Source organism: Caloenas nicobarica, chromosome 11 (assembly GCF_036013445.1).
Source record: "Caloenas nicobarica isolate bCalNic1 chromosome 11, bCalNic1.hap1, whole genome shotgun sequence".
Taxonomy (NCBI): Eukaryota; Metazoa; Chordata; class Aves; order Columbiformes; family Columbidae; genus Caloenas; species Caloenas nicobarica.
In genome coordinates this window covers 14,407,221-14,428,214 of record NC_088255.1, presented here as the reverse complement: position 1 = coordinate 14,428,214, position 20,994 = coordinate 14,407,221, and the positions used below count along the sequence as shown (strand labels likewise).

Genomic DNA, 20,994 nt, shown 5'->3' with positions numbered 1-20,994 from the left:
ATGAATAAAATGAGTGACTGTTCACCTAGAGCGACATATGATAGACAAGGTAGTTACTAAACCATTCAAAACATGTATTTTAGAAGTCTGTATGATCCTTCCTCTCCCCTCCTCAAATATTTACTTTCTAATAGCAATAATGACCCCAGTATTCAAGGCAGCCTTCGAAGATTAATGACCGGTGGAGGTTAATGGTCCTCAGCTATTCTTCAAGCCATCAACTCCTCCCAGACAGTCATTAATCCCCAAGAAATGCCTTAATGCTTCACTTATTACTGCTTAAGCGTCAAGCCTGTAAATTTTCAGGGCATTAAATCTCAAAAAGTAACCTCTTTCTCTTCACAGGCCACTATTTCAACAAAGCAGACAGATGAGATTATATGAAAGTGACTTTATTTTATAGGGATTCTCCTCAGCTTTACAAAACAAAACATTACAAAACATTTATTTGTGTTTATTTGCATTTATCTGTTTTGGACACTAACAAATAACATCTCCTTTCTTGTCAATTCAGTAAATTTCCTGACAAAATGCTGACATCAAACCTTCTTCAGCCAGCATGTCAGAAGAAGAAAAAGAATCATAATGAGAACAATTTTTATTAGTTTCTTTCTGCTTCAAGAAAAACACCATCACGGAGGAACTACTAGTATTCCACACTTTCGCTGAGTACGCGCTCGATCTTTGATACCTATATAAATATATACACATGCACTCCCCACCCCAAGCCAGCACCAGTGACGTCTGCAGCAGGAGACCCCACCGGGGGACGTGGTATTGCACAGTCAAAGCCACACAATCTGGTTTCTAATACCAAGTCTGCCACCGCCACTTGGGTAACCTTGGGAACGTCTTCTCGCCTCCAGAGACCTCTTCCTTTTCACGCTTTACCTCTTTAGATCAAACTGCTTAAGGAAAAGAAGAGCTCTCCTGTATGATGCTGACTAAGAGACTTTGATTTCAGCCCAGGTTTCTACTCACTACTGCAATGTAAACACTTACAACAACTCTCTTCCAAGGGCACATTAATGTTCACATGGAAGTACTTTTGTACACCAAAGTGGTACAGTATGCAAAAATTACCTTTCCTTCAAACTATTTTCTAATTTTTTTGAAAGTCGTGATGCAAGGTAAAGTACTTAATTGTCTCTGGATGCCAAGAAAATAAACCAGCAAAGATGGCAAAAAATAAAGTCTTCATTCAAATAGTGACATCATCAATCAAATTTAATCTATATCCATTCAGAAGGTCAATTACCCAAATGTGTCTAATTTAGACTGTACTTGATCTAGGCAGCCCATCAATCACTTAAAGGGCAGCCTTTCTTTTCCTTTTTCTTTCTCTTATTCTTTCAAATGGACACCCTGTTTTACATTATTTTCCTATTGTCATACTCTGGCTAATAAAATGTGTTTTACAAAGCGTTCACAGCTTGAATTTTCTGACTTTCAAAAGAAAAAGAAAAATTCTTTGTAGGGTTCAGTGATACGACAAACAAAGCAAGACTTCATTATTTCTCAATCATTTTCTTTGAGGAAAACACCACAACTGATTCAGAAAAAATGTTGACATTACATTTAGGAAAAGACTAGACATAATAAAAGACTATTATCATACTCATTTATATTGGCACTCAACTAGCATTAGTTGTGAAGGCAACAGAGCTAGATGTCAAACATGCGCAAATTGACGAGCTATTAGAATGCCAACTGGATGTATTCAATTAGAAAATTTACTCCAGCACTGAAAAAGCTTGCTTTTAAGATAAGGCAGAAATGTGGTGTGTGTTGACCATGAAAAATGATAGAAAATTAATAAGCATAGACAGAAATTTATCTCTTCTTTTCTGCAGTAAAAGCTACAAACAAAGATATTAACTCCAAAATATTAATTCTAAAAAAGGTAATATCCAAACGAGTCAAAGGAAAACAGCATGGACAAGTCTTTGCCATGGTTCTGCCCCACACACTGACAAGGTCTGTGACCTTCCAGAAGCCACTTTGGGACCCTGATCTTGGGACCCTTCAGTCTTTGACACTGACTTATCCTCCAATTTCGAGCAGAGGGGGAGGGGTTTTAACAGCTCTGAAGACAAAACAACGTAAGACCCACAACTCAAACGTGGAACACCAGTTAACCCTCACCTGGACACATCTTGGCATTAAATGACACCATGCCCAGCGTAATACTCGTTTGCTCCAGCAGCGAGGTGTTGAACTCTGGAGATGGACTCGGTCACCACATCCTACCAGGGAGGTGGATAAATCTGTACTTGGAAGCGCCAGTGCAAACCGGAGCACAGGGGCTGAAAGGAGAATCGGTAAAGGAGGAATGAAAAGACATTAGGAATGCAGGTTCCCATATGGGAAAGGATGAGGATGCAGAGGAAGATGGAAGAACTGTAGAGTTAATTCCTGTAAAAGTCTGGACTTCCTGAGAACACATTTGAAGCCAGATCCTGGTACCAGACGCAAATTTGAAATTATGCCACAGCCTCTAAAAACAGCACTTACCACCTGCCATCTTCAGTGCATGCAACGGGATCACTAATTAAAAAACAAAAAAATACCTATGAGGAGTCCCAGTTACTCTCTTGACAGGCCATGAAATAGCTGTCCTTTTTCAACCTGCTTCCTTCTAAAGTTTTCCAGAGAGATGGCTTCCATTTTGTTGTAGATATTAAGCACCTTTTGTCAGGATTTTGCAAACAAAAATGCAGACTGGGTAAGTGAAGGACCTACTCAGCAGACTCCTCACCTGCATTAGGAAGGGCACACACCCAGCTAAATTCAGGATCAAAGTCTTACACTACAGCTCTTGCTGTTAGGAATTTTTTTGATGATATTCACTGCTCTTTGTTTTTTAAAAAAAAGGTTTAGTTCCAGTTTTACTAACATTAAATAACTATACTCCCTCCCTCCTGTTTACACCTTTTATACACTTCAAAATGCTCAGTATGTCCCTCTTCCCAGGGAGTATAATTTTTCAACACTTCTCTATAACCCTTTCGCCCTTTGCCTCCAGTATTTTTGATGCTCTCTTTGATTTATTCAGACACAGAAGTTTTACAGAGGGAGAAAATGAAGGCATTTATGCCAGGTCTGATTTATCAAAACCTACATGGGAATGATTTTAAATGGGAGGAAATAAAAGTTTTCCCTATTCACATATTTACAAAAAGCAATCAAAGTTCACCACCTGCTTTAAAAATATATTAATGAGAAAAAAAGACTGAACACTTTTACTGTACCTCAGGGTAGCAAAGATAGGATAGAGCTTAAAAAACTCTGGACTGGTGAACAGCAACAAGATAAGGTAAGTTTACTTGAAACTCTTATGATAAAAATGTATATGGAACATGCACGGAAAACTGGTGTGCATGACAGAAAAAATGAGAATAAAAACTAATAGAAGATGGTGTTGGAACCTCTAAAGATTTCACTGCTGTGAGCTTGAAGTGACAACATCTCTTATATGGGTGCCAGAGATATGAACGTCCTACCTGGATTTCCCCCCATGAGTGAAAATAATCATAAAGATATAGCATTTGTACTATCATATTTTATTTCATACCCTTTATTTGGTTTTGGCTTTTTGATGTTGATCTTTTGAGGAAATCAGTTTCTATAGAAACAATTCTGTCACTGATGCAGTATGTGAAAACTTAGTTTACATTCTATTTTGAAATCTGAGGGGTGGTTTGGGTAAAAAAACAAAAAACCAAAAACCAAAAAAACCAAAAAACCAAACCAAAACAGAACAAAAAACAGCCAACCAACCAACCCCAAAAAACTCCAACCAAACAAAAAAACCCCACAACACACCAAACCAAACTGTACTGGAATGCTGTTATATCTGTGCCTGCATCAACTACCTCTACCTAGTGGACACTCCATCCTTCACTGTACCATATCCAACCTATGAAGAAATCTTTTCTCTTCACCCTGCAGGCAGTCAGTTTCTAAGAAAGAACAGCATCTCAAAAATTTCCAACTCCAGCAGGATTTTGGCCTCTCAGACATACTCGCAAGGGATAGATTCTGTGTTCGCATCCCACCTTATGCAAGAGAGGAGTCTTGTATTCAGCAAGTTTTCTGCCTTTGATTCTAAGTCTCAAGAACCAGATCACTTCTGAGTCATCTATTCTGCTGACTTTTCTGATGTGAATGATACTACTCCAGTTGTTCTTGAAAGGTATGAGACACCTCCTCATGTCCTCATGCTAAGATTTTCCCAGAAGTGCTGCTACAGAGCTGTTGTGACCACAGGAACTCTGTTGTGTTAGCAACGTGGCTGGAGCCCTAGTCTTCCACCAAAGCAGTAAGGCAGTTCTAGTAACTTTTTAGTGGCCCTCCTTTATTGTTCCTTGAACAGTCTGTTTCCTTCTGGAAAACTGAAGCTGCAAAAGCTCTATAAAATTACTGTCACAAATGTTATCTGGAAAATAAAACCAAAGAGGAATCTACAGTTTATAAAAACAAACCTCACATTCCCAAACCATCACAATACCAGCAAGCAATATTTGGCTTCAAAGTGCACACAGTTATGTGAACACTGCTTATGACTCTGTATATGTGCATGTAACATGACTGCTGATGTGCATTACCTGGAAAAAAAAATCAGTTTAGTTCACTCTGCACAAGAACGAATGCAACAGGCATTGAGGACCCAATCTGATTTTAGTTAAATTAACGCAAAACAGCTCCAGTACCCGAGATTTATAACTAATAGAAATATCTCACTCAGAGAAGAATCAGACCTTGACTGCTCATGGAAATAAATCTCTTCTCGTCCTATGACAGTTTTGAAATTTCATCTGTAACTCTGAAAAAATAAATTTGAAAACTATTCTCAGTTAAATCCATAGAAGCACTGACCTTCAGTATCTATAATGTTCAAAGAAAAGACACTTCCACTTCTGATTGACAGATCCATTGCAAATACAGTCTCAGCAGCTCCAGAGCAAGCGTTGAGAAATGCACCCTGAGTGTCCATAACTCATTCATTCGAACTTATTCAAGCAGGTTTTCTGCTGTCAAGAGAATTGCACGATTCAGGGTTCAGCCCTACAGATAACAAGTGATCAGGAAACCACTCTCATGTATCAAGTGATCTTAAGCATCAGACTGATGAAATAAAGCACATGTTCCTATAATATTCCAAATCAACAGGAAAATGCAAGCCTCCAGTTCAAATATCAAATTATCCATTGTATTTACTATCTAGAGTGTCCACAAGCAGTTTACATAAAACACTAACTACAGAAAAGCCCATTATACCTTAAAATAAACTGCAAGCTGTACATCAGACAAACCTCAACACAATGACTATGCAAGTCTGGCTGGCATAGGATAAACTTGTTATGCTGATTCTGGAGACCTGTTCCATATAGAAACTATACCTGACATCTTCATGTTGAACTACTTAGTTGAAAACAAACATTTTACTTGATCACTTCTCAGTTCTTTGTCCAGTACTGTGAAGCAACAGGTACGCAGATCCAGCTACAGAAACTGCTTTGACATCAGATTTTTCTAACGCTGTAGCAGCAGAGCTGGGACCAGCAGCTCTGTGAACAGGAACAAGCAGAGTTTCTACCATAAAAACTCCTCCCAGGAGAGACCTTCCTTGGATGTTTCCAGTCTGAGATCCCAGAACTGACTCCAACAAATTAAGAGCAACCTTCCCCAGAACAAATCTCATTTCTTCTTTAATACACCCAACCTCACACAGGCAATGCAGCACGAACATAAATGAAAACCAAAGCATACAAATGTCACAGCCCCTGTTCTGCACCCTTTAGAACAAACTCCAAACCAACCCAAACCAGAAAAAATACATTGAGGTTTCCTTATGGGCCAAAGATTAAGAAAGAAGCATGTGATACCATTTACTGCAGGGAAAGGTACTCAAAGCCACTTAGAGAATTGCTGTAAAACCTTTCCAGAATTGGAAAACCTTGTTACAGCTTTAAGAGCTTTGCTTCAAACCCTTCAAGACCCTATGTTATCTAAAATGCTAGATAAAGCCTCAGTGCATTACCAAGTTAAAACCAGTAGTTCAGGCCTGAAAAGCTCTTGAATACACAAGCAAGATCAAAGCAGGTAAGCTCAATAAACTGTGTAGTCACTGTTTAGGGGCTTGAGGAGCATCACTTCCACAGCATGTTGGAAGTAATTTTCTCTGGTGACATGCTATGTTTTGTCTTACTGCACATTTAACCTCTAGATTTGGACAGCACACATTTGGCGCAGGCACATTTCTTGAGGGAACACCAGAGTGGTTACTTCAAGTGACAGTTTTCTAATTATTCTGTCAAGCATCAATCTATGAAGTTCCCAGTTCCTCAGCACTCTGAGTGACAGGGCAATCAGTGCTTTACTTAAAGCCTCTAGAGCTGTTCTGTCCTGACAAATGCTTTTAAAAAACCCCAACCAACCAACCAACCAACCCCTCCTCCCCAGTGTTCAAAGGGAGCAGAACATTTGACTTCCAAAACAACTCCTCACTTTCTGCAAATACAGTTCCCCAAAGTAACCAAAAAAAAAAAAAAGCATTAGTACCATTAGTACATACAATGCAAACGAAGAAAGAAGAACAGACCAAAACAGTATGTTCTTTTATGTTATGGTAATTCAATTCAGGCATTTTATTTTGGAGAAAATCAGCTGATAAAAGTACATCAAAAACAGAGAAGGAACTGAGATAATGCAATCTTTTTCACTAAGAAGTTTACCTTCTCCTGAGAGAGAGGAAAAAAAACCACCAACCCAAACCACTTTCACAGCACTTTTAGCTCAATTCCAAGTTCCCCTTATTTGTGATGAGTATCATCTTCCTCTGTTGAGAGTGGTGTTGTGACTTCTCTTGGGGCCTTACAGCACTACTGATTGTATAAAGTGGGAAAATGAGGGACTTTGTGAGTGACAAACAGCCCTGTACGAAGTTCAGGGAATAATACAAGCTATTTAGTAGTCGTGTCAGTCAGTTTCCTAAATAACGTGAAAATACTTCATGCTCTTTATCGACTGTGTAATTAAATTCAACACCATGGCTATGATTTTGACCAATAAGTTGGCACTACAATTAGACAAGGTTTGATTTATATGCCAAGATGCTGCACCTGAGAATTCAATAGTGGAGTTACTCTTCTTGGCTTGCTGGGACAATCTCATACTGGTTTTGTTCAACTTCATACGAAGAAAAGACCTCTCACCATACAGAACAGCAGCACTAAGACCAGCATACCACTAATACTAGTTTCTATTGCGATCAGATTTGTGTCAAAGTTGGTCCTTCAGTTTTAAAAGGTAAACTATGAATAATGCAGGTTTGGTGACTAGCTCTTGACCATGAGCACTACCAAGTGGCTCCACGGTAAAACTAGCAAGACTAACAAATAAGTGAAATAGCAAGTCAGGTATCAACAAAGGGCAGAAGAGTACAGCACATTTGATCACTAATCAGAGTGAGCTGCAGAAAATCTCTCTCTAGAATTAATGCTTAATTCTAGTTTTCTGAGGACATCAAATATGTAAATATATTCACACACACAAAATTCATTTTTTTCTTGGATCTGAGTCAAAACTACCAGTACGCAGACTACCTGTGATTTATGAAATGAAGAAAGGAAGCCTGCTCTAATCAGAACTCAAATCTAGTCATAGGCCGGCAATGGCTGCATAATTTTGTTTTTCTTGCTGGGTAGCTTAACATCATCACCTCCATCAAAAAAACCAAATGATTAATTTTTCTAAACAGACCAGATTCCTTTGGAAGAAGATTACACCGAACAACGTATGACCAGAAAGAAGTTTCACTGAACTCAACAGGAGCACTCGAAGGTGGAAGCATCATGCAGTGCAAGAAAAAACATGAGTCTGCAGTGAACAAGGGACCAACGGTAGGCTTGAAGGACTGAAGCTTATCTAAACCAGCACTGTCCTCCAAGAACTACTCATCTGACCCACTAACAAGCCAGATCAGATAGCCAACCTATTTCTTTTTTTGCAGGTTTAGTCTTCTGCCAGCGCAGCTCTTGTTCACTTGGTGTGGGATGAGCGCGGGTGCAAAGGGAGGGCAGGAAGGTGCAACCACAGAGCACCATCTTTGAGACACCAAAACGGCCACAGACCCGATTCCTCAACAGAAGGCAACGCGAGTCAACCGCTGACACTGCCAGTGGAGGAAGGCAGCTCTGTGTTGAAAAGCCTAAAACCGCAGTGGTCAGTAAGGGGAAATCTGTTCCACTGGTGGGGGGAAGGCTGAACTCATCTGCTTTTCTTAATTAAGTTCAACAGACTTTTAGCATTATTAAGGGAGTTAAGTGAACATTGCTGAAATGTAGGCACCGTCTTCGCTTAAATTGCCTTTATTTTATCTTTTCAGTTCAATTACTTCCATAGTTTGTAAGACTAAGTGAAACAAAAACGTATTTGAGATCCTCTCAAAGTAATACACACAAAAAACCCAAACCAACTGTATAAGGCCCCATGAAAGTTTTGATTAAAGGCAAATCCTTCACAATTCAGAGAGCACATACTCAATCAGTGGTTGAAGAGGAAAACCTCCAGGGAGCAGCAGGAACTAAACAATTCTGATAAGGTTTCTGTGACTTTCCAGCAAATAGTAATTTGCTCTTTTATATTTCTTCAATGAGAAGTCAAGCATTGCAGTCCCAAACCTCTAAATGAAATGATTTGCTGGGCATCAGGCATTCAACTTTCACTACCTACTATGAAATATTGACTCTGCACATTCATTCATTTCTACCCAATAATTGATTCTTCTTTTTTTTTTTTTTTCGTTTTTTCCCTTCCAGTTACAGGCTTATAACAGTATTCTGGATGGGTGACTTAATCAAGATTTAGTTAAGAAAAAAGAGATCCTTCAGCATTTTCAAGTTTTAATCTTGTGTACACCACATAAGCATGCACATAATCTATTTTCTTAATGAGATGCTTTTACTCTTTTCCCCTATTATCACTATTAATTCCAAATCTGCCATGCACAAGAGCCACCCGTAGTTTACACAAAGGCTTCTACTTTAATCACAAAGTTGGCATTACTCTGTCAAAGGACAGAGCTTTATGTTAACTTTTGCTTAACAACCTTCTCAGCTGGAGCCTGTCTAAATACAGCTCAATGTGGCCGAGCTGGCACAACAGAGATTTCATTCCCTTTCCTGGTGAAGCAAACACTGGCTCACATGGTCAGCCCAAATGTCAGCCAGAAAGAACTGCAATTCCATGGCACTGCTGGCAGGATCGCTGGGTTGCTTACACCAAGGGACTTCAGAGGTTCTCGGTAGGAGGACAACAGTTCTCTGCCATTAGATAATTCAAAATGGTTTTTAAAGTAGAGTAACACCCAACAGTGCATGCAGAAAAGGTTGTGCAAACATGCACACAACTTGCACAAAACCAGCAATTCTATATACATATTTACGTATGTAGATACTCACACATACACTTCACTGTAGCAAACTACATGTATAAAATGCAGAAAAAAAATCTAGTTTGCCTTTCCCCCTACTCATTTCGTGAGTAAAATGTGTATATAAATGAAAAATAATAGAAAAAAATATTTTTAAGCCATAGCAGAACATTCAAGGTGAAAATGGTGATGTATAAGCAGTGAATATTTTTTCGTTCTGAGTATCTGAAATAGTATAATACCTGCTTCACTCTGTCAAACATAACAAATTACAGGGCAATTTGCAAGAAGTAATGCTACCTTATTTTTGATCAACTCTCCTAACTGCTTGAAAAACTTTTTTTTTTTTTTTTTCCCCCTGCTAAATGCCTTTGAATCATCTTGGAAATTTCAGTAAAATCTATTTGGTCAGATTTTATCCAGTTGTCTTTACACACACAGTCACTTATTTTCTTTTAGCTGGAATTTTCAAAATGATTTGGCTCAAAATGGTTGAACATTTTTCATTTTCCCTTAAAAGAAATAGATTAAAAAACAATAGATTAAAACCTAAGTTTTCAGCTTTTTTTCATTAAGTCAGTCCTCTTCCCTTGAAGAAATGTGTGGTCTTTCACCAAAGCAAAGAAAAATTGACAGTTTTTAACTGACTCTATACACCACTATTCCTACTCACAGTTGGTGACACATAGACATATTTTGAGAAACAGGACTAATTTTCAACTTCCTGTAAAAGGATAGTTTTTCTATTAGATGACAAAATAAATCTCTAACAACCCGACTAAGAACTACTCATTTGTGGTAGATGTGGACCTGATTTACCAAGTACGTAAGCACATGAGAAGATTTAAAAGTGAAAAGGCTCATTTATTTCAACTTCACTCATCCACTCAGAATAACAGATAATAAAATATTAAAACTTGAAACAGGTTTGAATATCTTGTTGAATTGGAGTATGAATAATGAAGTTGTGAAATAATTCAGTCCTACCTGAAACAAAACAGAAATTCAAGGGAAAGAAATAGCTTTTCCCTCTTTCATTAAGCCATATTTCAAATCATTTTTGCCTCTTCAAAAGCTTTTTCATCATTCTGTGCTCAGCTATGCAAATGAATGGATGAACACAGGCCAAGGAATATTCCTCTTATTCAAATATAAATTAAATACATTCTTCTGACTGGGAGGACAGAGTGCATCCTGCTCCAAACCCAAAGTTTATATACTGTAAGAAAATACATTCCCCACTTCAATATTAAAAAAAAAAGGAGAATTAAAGAAAAAAAAAAAAAAAGCTGACACAGTGGAATACAGAAAATATCACAAGATACACTGCACCTCAAAATCCCATTTCCATAGAAATGTGTGGATGTTCTAACATATCTTTTTCTTAAAAATATGCTAATGAATTAAAAAGGTATACATTTGCCCAACCTGCACATTATTCTTTATCACATCACTATGCCAGTCATTTCAGATGGTATATAGGATTAATAATAAGAGGTCTGAACAACATCACCTATCATAATCTACTTCCCATATTAGGATGCAAACCAGAGCGCAAGTGTCACAGCAGAGACAAGTGCAACACATGTGTTTATTCATATAATTCTTCCCTTTCCCCCAATATCCAGATCACTGAACCTGACACTGCAGTATTAGGTCACCTTTTTTTTTTTTTTAAGTATGGAGATCTCTACACTAAAAATCTTAGCAAGATTGGGTCCTTTATGCTTCTGTCTTTTAAAAAAAAAAAAAATTGATGATAGGAAAATGCTCATTAATTTTGTCCTGTTTCACCAGTTTTCCCCCAAATTGAGTCTTTTTCTTTGACTAACCTGCGCTCCACCCATCAAGGGTCCTGAAATTTTAAGTAAAATGGTTGATATTCATTTCACTGTCAGAAGAAGATTCTCTCTTACCCAGTACAAATGGCTAAAAGCACCTACTTGAAATATACAGTTCATCATCTAGGTCTGTTTCTATGAGGAACAGATGGAGGCGAGGTGATTAAATTTCTTCATTTTGATGGAGAGAACAAACACTTTTCTAGACAGTCGTAACACCTCAAACCACTTAAAAATAATGAGTGTTAAAATATTATTTTCTCTACAGAAGAGCTTAAGTAAGGACACGTACAACTTTTTTTTTAATATACTATTTCCTACCCATATTATCAAATTATTTGCCTTTCATTCTCCCGTAAGTATGCTGGATAGATGATCTATAAATAGATTCATAATAAATTATTCAACTCACCAAGATGAATTACCAAATTGAGATTCCTAAAATATCTTCCCTTTTCATCCTCACTAATTGTGAAATGAGTCATATAAATTTTCAAAATTTCATCAATTTGTAAAGTATCGTAAAGGATTAAACACTTTTCTGATGTATTATGCATTTCCTTTCACTAGGCAATACTAAGACACACAAACATAATTGCACACTATATTGGACACGCTGGGTATGAGACACGAGGCATTTGGCAGTTCAAGGTGAGGCTGGCAAGGTTTTGAAGATGGAGATTTACCTCCTGTATCCATTGTCCTTCACTTTAGGGCCTGATTTGGAGTGACAGGGGTAATACTACGCTATGACATTACAAGAGACAAGTACAATCCTGTAACCATTACCATGTTCTTCGCTTAACCACTTCCCACCGCAGGCTCAGCCATACTGGCTCATCAGTGGCTACCTCAGAAAAGTCCAGATTCTCCAGTCCCAAACTCTAATGAATAAAGAACCCAATAAAATATCCTTTATCACTTTACTCATTGATCAAATATACCTCTAAACAAGCAGGAAAATACAACAAGCCTTGACCACACAGCAGGTCTCTCAAGTGGGTGCAGCAGGTTGTCTTCTGAGGAAATGCAGATGTCTGCTCCTCTCTCCCTGCTTTAGAAGGGATCCCACTACAGAGAGGATAATTGCCACATAAACATTTCAACTTCTGTCCAAATCTAACAGATCAATTTTTTTCTTGTGGTTCTTCCACAATTTTTTTCAGCATTTACCTTCTAAGGAAACATTTGTGATTTTTCTTTATTCTGCCACAAAGGAGACGATTACAAAATCTCTGCAAGTTTTCCTCTTGCTTAGTAAGTTTATTTTCATATCCAGTTTTTAAGATTCATAATGGCCAACTTTAAAATGCCAAAAGGCATTCAGCTTGTCAGTGCCTATAAATAATGGCAGATTCATGTTAAAGTATATTTACATATCAATTACTTAGGACTCAATACTACACATGCTCTTGAAAAATACATTACTCTTGATTATAAATCAAGACAACTCAATTATGCATTTTGAATGCATAATTGTCCTCACATTTTCATAAATATCGGCAATATGCTATCAGTCTCTAAAAATGCTTCAATGAAATTAAAGAGTCTTTTCAATACTTTAAGTGCTCTAAAAGATGACTAGTCATTTCACATTAATTCCTGCAAAACTGTAAAGACACATTAGAAGAAATCCTTGTTAAAGTTCTATTAGTCTATATTTTCTCACCAATGCAGTGCTAATAAAAATGTGGGGAAACTCCTAAATTACTCCTATAAACTCAAATCCTACGGTATCCATAAAAAATAAAAAAAGCACTGCTCCAATACCCTTGGTTAAAAGTAAAATATTTGCACAAATTCCTGAGGCAGAAAATACAATATGCCTTTGTCAACTTTTCCCAGCTTTACAAGATGTTTCTGTGCTCTAATACGTCTTTTCTGTCTCTACAAACTGTCATCCTATGATAGTAATCTGAAACTTAGACAAGCTTTGAAAGCCAAGGCATTATTGCCCACATAAAACTACTAATCACATGATTAGGTTTAGGGCTGTTGTCTGAAAGAGGAAAAAGAAACCTCAGGTCCATTCATTGGCCCCAAGGCAGGATCAGCTTCCTGAAACACCCAGAGAAATTTTTGTTTAGCTAGGTCTTAAAAACTTGCAGTACTGGATAGCCTGTAAGTTCCTAAAATAAGTTGCTGTAGAACTCAACTACCTTTTCTGCTGGACAATTTTCAGAACAGCTAACCTAAATTTCTTTGCTGCATTTAAACCTTTCTACTTCTTGCCTTACCGAGGCAGACACTGACCTGCAGCACTGGGCACATTACCCAGGTTAACTGAAAGTTTCCTTCACCTTTTTGTGTCTGGTTCCTCTTTCCACCCTTGAGTCTTCTGTATCTTTTAAATAAGAGAAAAGGATGGTCTCTCCCTATGTGTTCAAACACTCTCAAGGTAAAAGGGTCTCTCTACATGCTATTAGGAGATAATATTAAGATGACATATTAAGATCCAGCTTCCAAAAACTATGTGGTGCACTTCAATGACTGATCAGACATCATCTTACACAAATGTCAAAATTGCAACACAAAACTAACAGGTTTATTAATCTTTACTTTCTTTTTAAAAATTTAATATTTCACTTTTATAAAAACAATGCTGGGTACAAATATGCCAGTAGGATAGGGCTCTGCAATAAGCAGTAAAGGAACAGTGACAACTTTTATCATTTCCATAGCACTTAATTCCTTTAACAGACTATCTAATTTTTCATCAGTGTTGAGAGCAGTTGTCTATGGTAGGTCAGTAACCCAGAGTTCACACAGAGGGGGGCAAAACCTAAGCAGTCAAAGCCTGAACTTTCAAAAGCATCCACTAAATTGAAGTGCCACCATTTTCAGATACCCAGCTGGAGCTATAAAGGGCTACGCCGAGGTGTGAACACTGGACTTGCAGTTCGCACTCGTGGAACAGTATACTGTAAGACAGAAATATTTTTCACTACAATTAACTCTTCAGTTACAGCTTTTGGACTACTCAAACCAGCACATGATGCTTCACCCTCTTGTGTGAATCAGAAAAACACACAAGGCATAAAGACTTTTCATGCTGTGTGAAGAAGAGCTGGGTAATGAAGTGTGTAGAGGGTCCATGACGCTTGAATGAGAAAGCAAAAAGATTTCTAATGACTGCAGGAATAGGATTCCTCTGCATTATCTGAAATTACATGCAGTCTGACAATTCAAACAAATCCAGTGCTAACGCTCTATTTTATGTCCATAACTGAATGCTACTTACATTTCATTTTTTTCTTCAACACTATACACACACAGACATCAGTTGCATATGTGATAGAGAAGGTTATCTGATCTTACTGATTTATGGTTTCGCATTATTGTAACACCGAGAAATCCACCACTGACAGTCAGTTAAATGCAGCGAATGCATGACAACCTACTCACAACCAGCCTATGCTTACCTAGAATAAGGCTCACTATCACAGCAAGTGTAGCCATCTTTATTTTTATATTTTTTTAAACCTCTGCGCACTATTTTTTATTTATCACTTTTAAAGCTTAATAGTCCACTTCCCACTCTCCAAAGCACCCTCCTCTGGCTCTACACAAAATTTCCAGGACTAACAGCAATAATGACCATTCCCATCAATGCGCAAAGGCCCTAGAAGAAAACCAAACGCTTTGGTTCTTTGTTTCTGGATGTTGACTTTGATGTTCAAGCTGCAACTCCTCCTCTTAGTCAAGACATGACTGACTGGCATGACTAATACTGCAACAGACATTCTGCAGATCATATTAAACAGCTGTGCAAACCGCCTGCACTCACAGCTTGGCTGCCGACATTATTTTTATTTGATGTGATTATAATGTCTCACTGCCCGATCCTGGATCACAAGCGCCATGTGACAACATTCCCCTCTTCTTCTTCCACTCCTTTTTCCCCCAGGCTGTTGGAAATGATGCCTCAGAGGCCAGGCTGCAGGGAATAATTGGTTGGGAACAGAACAGGCACCTGGCAACTACTCAGAAGTTTATCTGCCAAAACCCCTTTTTGGCTCAGGCTTGTAACCCAACAGTCACACACTAGGCACAGACTCACTGAATAAGACAGATTTTTGCACAACTTCCAGGACAAAACCCTCAGCTACATAGCCAAGCCTAGTTAGAAACCACACTCAAAAGAGCCTTTTCCCCTAAAAATGGGAGCAGGTCCTTGTTTAAAGTTGCAGAGTGAGAGCAAACTGTCCAGTGACACAGAGATATAGTTACTACATTCCAAACTGCCTGAATGTTTGCAGACTTTCTGAATTGTTTTAACTGAACTAGCTCACCCAATTCTGAATTAATTCACCCAAAATAAAGACCAAACAAATTATACAAGGCAATCTTATTTTTCTTCCTGAAATCTGAGAAAAAAATATCCCACATCTTTTTTCTTAGTATAATGTTATCCCTTCTGTTGCCACATAACAGACTGCAATGCTAAGAAAACTAATACTAAAAATCCCTCAAGCCAAAAGGAAAAACTGGTGATAAAAATGTCTTATACAATAAGGATGGATAAACTGTACCACTTTCACATCAAGCACAGCTGGAAAATAAGTTAATTCCAAATTATGATTTAATGTTACCCTCTTTCAGAATTCTGTTTGCACTCTCAGATGCCTGGAAAATAAAAGCCCCAAGACCTTTGTTTCACATGCAACTTAATGGCAAGACACATCCATGCCACTACTTTTCCCATCACTGAGGTGGATGGAGGGAAGCATCTGACATAAGCAAACAGGCAAAGTGACAGGAATAAGAATGCCTATCCCATACAAATAAAACAATAATTTGAATTTAGACTAAAGAGTACCTAAAGGGAAAAAAAAAAAGTGTGCATTTGATATTAATTATTCCCTGGTTATGAGTTAACAGATGTCAGTATGGAATATTTTTTCCAGAGAGACATTTGTCAATCTGTCAATAGTATTTTGCTTAGATGACAAGCAAACACTTGTTAACATCAATTGATTTGGTAAGTCTTTTAGTCATATCATCAATGACAGGCTTCAAAAAAAGGTTGTCAAGCTTTAGGGGGAAAAAAAGAACAAAAACAAGAAACAATTTTTGCCTTTAACTGCCCATATTTCAGAGATACTTTCTCATAGGAGTCAACTGTTAAGTTCAGGACTAGAGTCAGTCAATGGTAAAACAAACCTGCCTACAGCTTAGTTTGCTTTACTCGTATTTCTGTATTTTAGCTCCCGTTAGGGAGACAGAACAAGGGAAAGTGATGGTGTGTAGTCAAAAGCCTGAGGAAAAACTATGTAGTCCTACGTCTGGGTCACATCTCAAGTACACACACCACTTATGTCAGCAGTAATGGGCAACTCTCTCCTACCAGTAACCTATACAATATTATTTTTATTCTATCAAGAAGGCATGGGAGAAAAAGGTACAGGATGTGACTTGCATCACGTTGTAGGTAAGATGCTTCTGGCCTTTGTCTTATTGTAGTCACTAAATACGTCTCACCAAGAGTCTACTCACTATGGGCTCTCATAGTCAACAGGGTCTTCAAAAACATGATTCAGCCAGCCCAACATCTAAAACTTGATATTGACTGTCTCTGCAATGTGTATAAAAAAGCTGAAAGACCTGCAAGAATTTAGGAGTGTCAGATATGTAGGATGACTCCAGGCCAAAGAAGAGGTCTGAGATTGCAACCAAGCTTCAGTGTCCCGGGCTGCAGATTTATTGACAAGACTGTTTTTTCCAGTTCTAGCCTTTCCAAAACCTTGTTGAATCGTACAAACAGTCATCATACAGTAAATACAACAGTCCAAGTCTTCAGCATGAATAAAAATGAGCACCTGTTGAGCTTGGTAAGGATGTGAGAGTACTCAAAGATGAGGACTTCAGTGAGGGTGGCTGAAACAGCACTACATACGTGCAGAGGAGAGCCAGCCGTACTCAGAACTTCCAAAATACCAAAGAAATCACCACTTCTACTTGACTGGGAGACAAAGAAGAGCAATTGAGCTCCCGCAGTGTCTCCCAGCAGCCTGAACACCCAGAACTGAACCATTTTCCCCCTTCCTGTTATTACCTGAAAAAAGGGCAGATGATTTATTTCCTGCCAAAGCAGATGCGTGGCACAAACTCATAGAAACAAGACAGACAGGAGGGAGGGGAAAAAAAAATCATCTGGAATTTAGATTGTGAAAAGAAAGGAATTTAGAACCATTGCAATGACCTGTCTGACCTAGGATATGGCAGACTGCAAACAAGACCAGCTGAGTCTAAAAGGGTCACTGACTTCAGAGACAGCATTTCCATCCAAAAGCCAGTGGGTAACCTTTTGCAACCAAAAAACCCACTTTTTTTTTTTTTCAAAGAATTATAGACACTGACAACAGCCAGATTAAACCAGCAGCAAACCAGCCAAGATCTTTGTTCTTCTCAAAAACAATATCCCCAGCTTCACTAAATCGAATCATGGTATACCTGTATTTTTTTGCTTTAATACAAAATAGACATTTTAAAGACAACTAAAGAGAAGGAAAGAGATCTATTGCAAAGTGCTGTTGAACATTTCCTTCTGGAAGATTTCTTCTCTTGCAATGTCCTTTACACTGCCAGTGCCATATTTCAGCGCAACTAAAAGACAGTGCTTCTCCATATTACAGCCCTGCAGACATTTCTTTTGTTTGTTTAGTTATTCCTCAGAGGTTCCGTGTTGTTTGGAGACATTTACAACAACTAATAGCCCCTCAAGTTCCCAAGAGCAAATTTTTATCTTCTCAAACAAGGCGGGTACCAGGTCAAAGTCTACAGGGAAATGACTGACCAGATACAAACTGTGAATGCTACAACAGCTCCAATGTCTCTTGGGGTTGAAAGCCTACTACTACTTAAGAGAAGAGAGGATTAACTCGATTATCTTACAGTATATTAGTAAACTAATGGACATGGTATATGAGGAGAGGAAAGAACAGACATTTACTGCCTTTTCTGAACAGACTGAAATAAGACGTAAGATATTTATTTTTTTACTAGCTAGTAAACTTATATTACTGTTCAACTGCAGAGTGGTAAAAAACCCAAGGGCTTTGCTGTTAGGCTGGTGTAACTGCCAGAGCTGCTACAGTCTCCTATTATGTACTGGGATATCAGCATATCTTCCCTAATCCTAATTTAATCTCATACATATCTCATACATCAATTACCATTAAGAAGAGTATTTCACCTGATGTCATGTGGAACTGAAACAGTATTGCTAATGGACACAGTGACATAAAATAAAGGCAAAATCAGTCAAATTGAAAGGGCTGACAAGAAGCAGTTCAGAAACGATTCACTGAAACCTGACAAGCCTCTCAGGGGTAAAAGCTGTGGTATGACTGGCCACGTGCAGGGCTAGGCTGAAAAGAACTAATGTCAATAACTTAAAAGTGGGCAACAGCATTAAATCTCGATAAAACCCACAATGTCTGTGGCCAACAATGCTGTCATTTATGTACGTGCATCCAAATCTGTGACGGACCAATTCCCTGGAGAGCGAGCTTTCAGAAGAACCCTCTTTCCCTTGTACCATACCAAATAACGGAGTCTAGTGGGACTCCAAGCAGTCATCCTCCCTCTTTTTCCTGGAGTGCAATAAAGAGAACAAAAGGGAAATGCAATGGAGCTGTTCTGTGATTCTTCCTATGAATGGAGAAAAGATCAGAAAAGGCATTCAAAAGGAAGAGAACAGGCAACAAATGAATCAGGAATGAGTTGTGTTGCATTTAGGCTAAAGCATTCTACATCTTTGGGCAGTCAAAGCCAGAAACACAGGCATAAATGACTGATTCAGTTCCTTTCCACACTACCTTTTACTTTGCCTCATTGTCTCAATTAGCATAGCTTTACTAGCCCTGCTGTAAGCAGCTAGTGTTAAGCAGTAATATCTAAGCAGAATATAGAACAGGATACATTTACAAGTCAAATGTTAGGCATGCAGGTATTATTTAGCTGAGAGCTACTGAAATGCCTTTCCATTTTAGAATTGTTTAAACTCAGTAAGTTTCATCACCAAAATTAATGCCTGCTGTTTGTGCTGTTGCAGACAGAAGAACCTATTTAGCATAGTGATAATCATCAGCTAAGTTGTGTATTTAAGACTTTACTGCACCTGCTTCTCCAGCACTAATACAAGTTCCAGAACTAAATTACATCTCAGCCAAATCGTGATCATCATATGAAGCACGTACTGCAGAACAACTCAAACACGCACAAACAAATCTTCATGTAATGTCCTGAGAATAGCTAAAACTCACACAAATTAAGACAAGCATAACAGTGTCTACTAGCATCAGGCAATGAAGGAAACTATCAGGTTTTCTAGCATGAATCCAAAGTCCCATCCTGCCTCCCTTCTGCCCCAGGCAAGATATCTTGCTTCTCTACTCCTCCAGGTCTGTGTTCTTTTAGGCACATTAATAACTTGAAGCTTATAAGATCACTAAGTAGAAAAAGACAACCAGTTCTTTTCCTATGGGTCTTAGGAAGAACATAAACCTCTACAAAAAAAAAAAAAAGAGGTCAGCATGACCTATGTCTATGGGAGTGCAAAAAGATCCAGGAAGAATGTTTTAAATATTGCAGACGACCCTTTCTGGTTCAGTTGAGCTGTCTAGGTACTATGTGCCTTAAAAACATGCAAGAAGAGTTACAACTGCAAGGAGCTTACAACATGAAGTCGACTTGTGCGTATTTTGTACTGTAAATTTTCTTCCAGATTTTACCTTGAAATTTCGATGCAAACAATATCCTCCTCTATCTGAACAGTCACAACATTTTGTCACTTACTGCTGCCCAGGATATACAATTACAGTGGTGCAATTTTCACAGGAAGGTGGTATTTAGAGGAGCTAATACCACAGACATAATCAACACGAGAAAAACGGATGGAAGCACAGAAAAAAAGGAGACAAAGGACATAAAGCCAAATGTTGAAATTAGGACTTCAGCAGAGATGCTTAGGTGTAGGAGACACAAAAGATAATCCAAGCCCTTGACAAATTTTCATTAGTACAAAAAAAAAAAAAAAAAAAAAAAAAAAAAAAAAAAAAAAAAAATCGACAGTAGTTTAAGTTCTGGCTACACACAAAAGCCTAACTTTGAGCTGGCAGGGATGGGCAGCTGGCACTGCTCCAATGCCCACGCCTGATCAATATTCTCTCAGCAGATACTCTACTTCTGTCTGCAAAGGGGACCAATGACCTCAGCATGCTCACTTGCATCTCTAGAAATAACTTCTACTCAATACACACAGACTAATGTCTTCTCCTGTTGCTCAAAAAGAAAAGAGCAATTGCACCTCCATCTGCAAAAGGAAATGTCAGAATGTACCAGGCTATGATTCCAGCCTCTGAACGTTAATTAAAACACAGACTACTATCCTGCAGTGCAGGATTGGATATTTTAGAAAATTCAAGCTTAAAAGAGTACAAATCAGCCTTCAGTATTAGCTATTTGCTTAACTTACATTTTCCTTCGCACTCTCCTGTGGCAGTACACTTTTAGGAATAGTATTTTAAGTATCTAAAGCTCCCCACAAATTCCACTTTAGGAGCCAGATGTTCAAAGTTCAGCACTGCAATGTCCAGCATTACAACATCTGCATGTCTGTGCTGAACTGCCTGGAGAAAGCACCCGCTCGAGTCTGATCAAACCTGAGCAAGGGTCAGGAAATGAAAAGTCAGTCCGGTGGTTCACAGTGAAATA

The 20,994-nt window shown here is 38.3% G+C and overlaps 1 protein-coding gene across 1 annotated transcript in view; it reads right to left on the bottom strand.

The window, feature by feature from the left end:
* The window catches only part of SUCLG2 (succinate-CoA ligase GDP-forming subunit beta), a 125,892-nt gene that overhangs the window by 31,267 nt on the left and 73,631 nt on the right, over window positions 1–20,994 (bottom strand). The gene's annotated exons all lie outside the window — the stretch shown is intronic.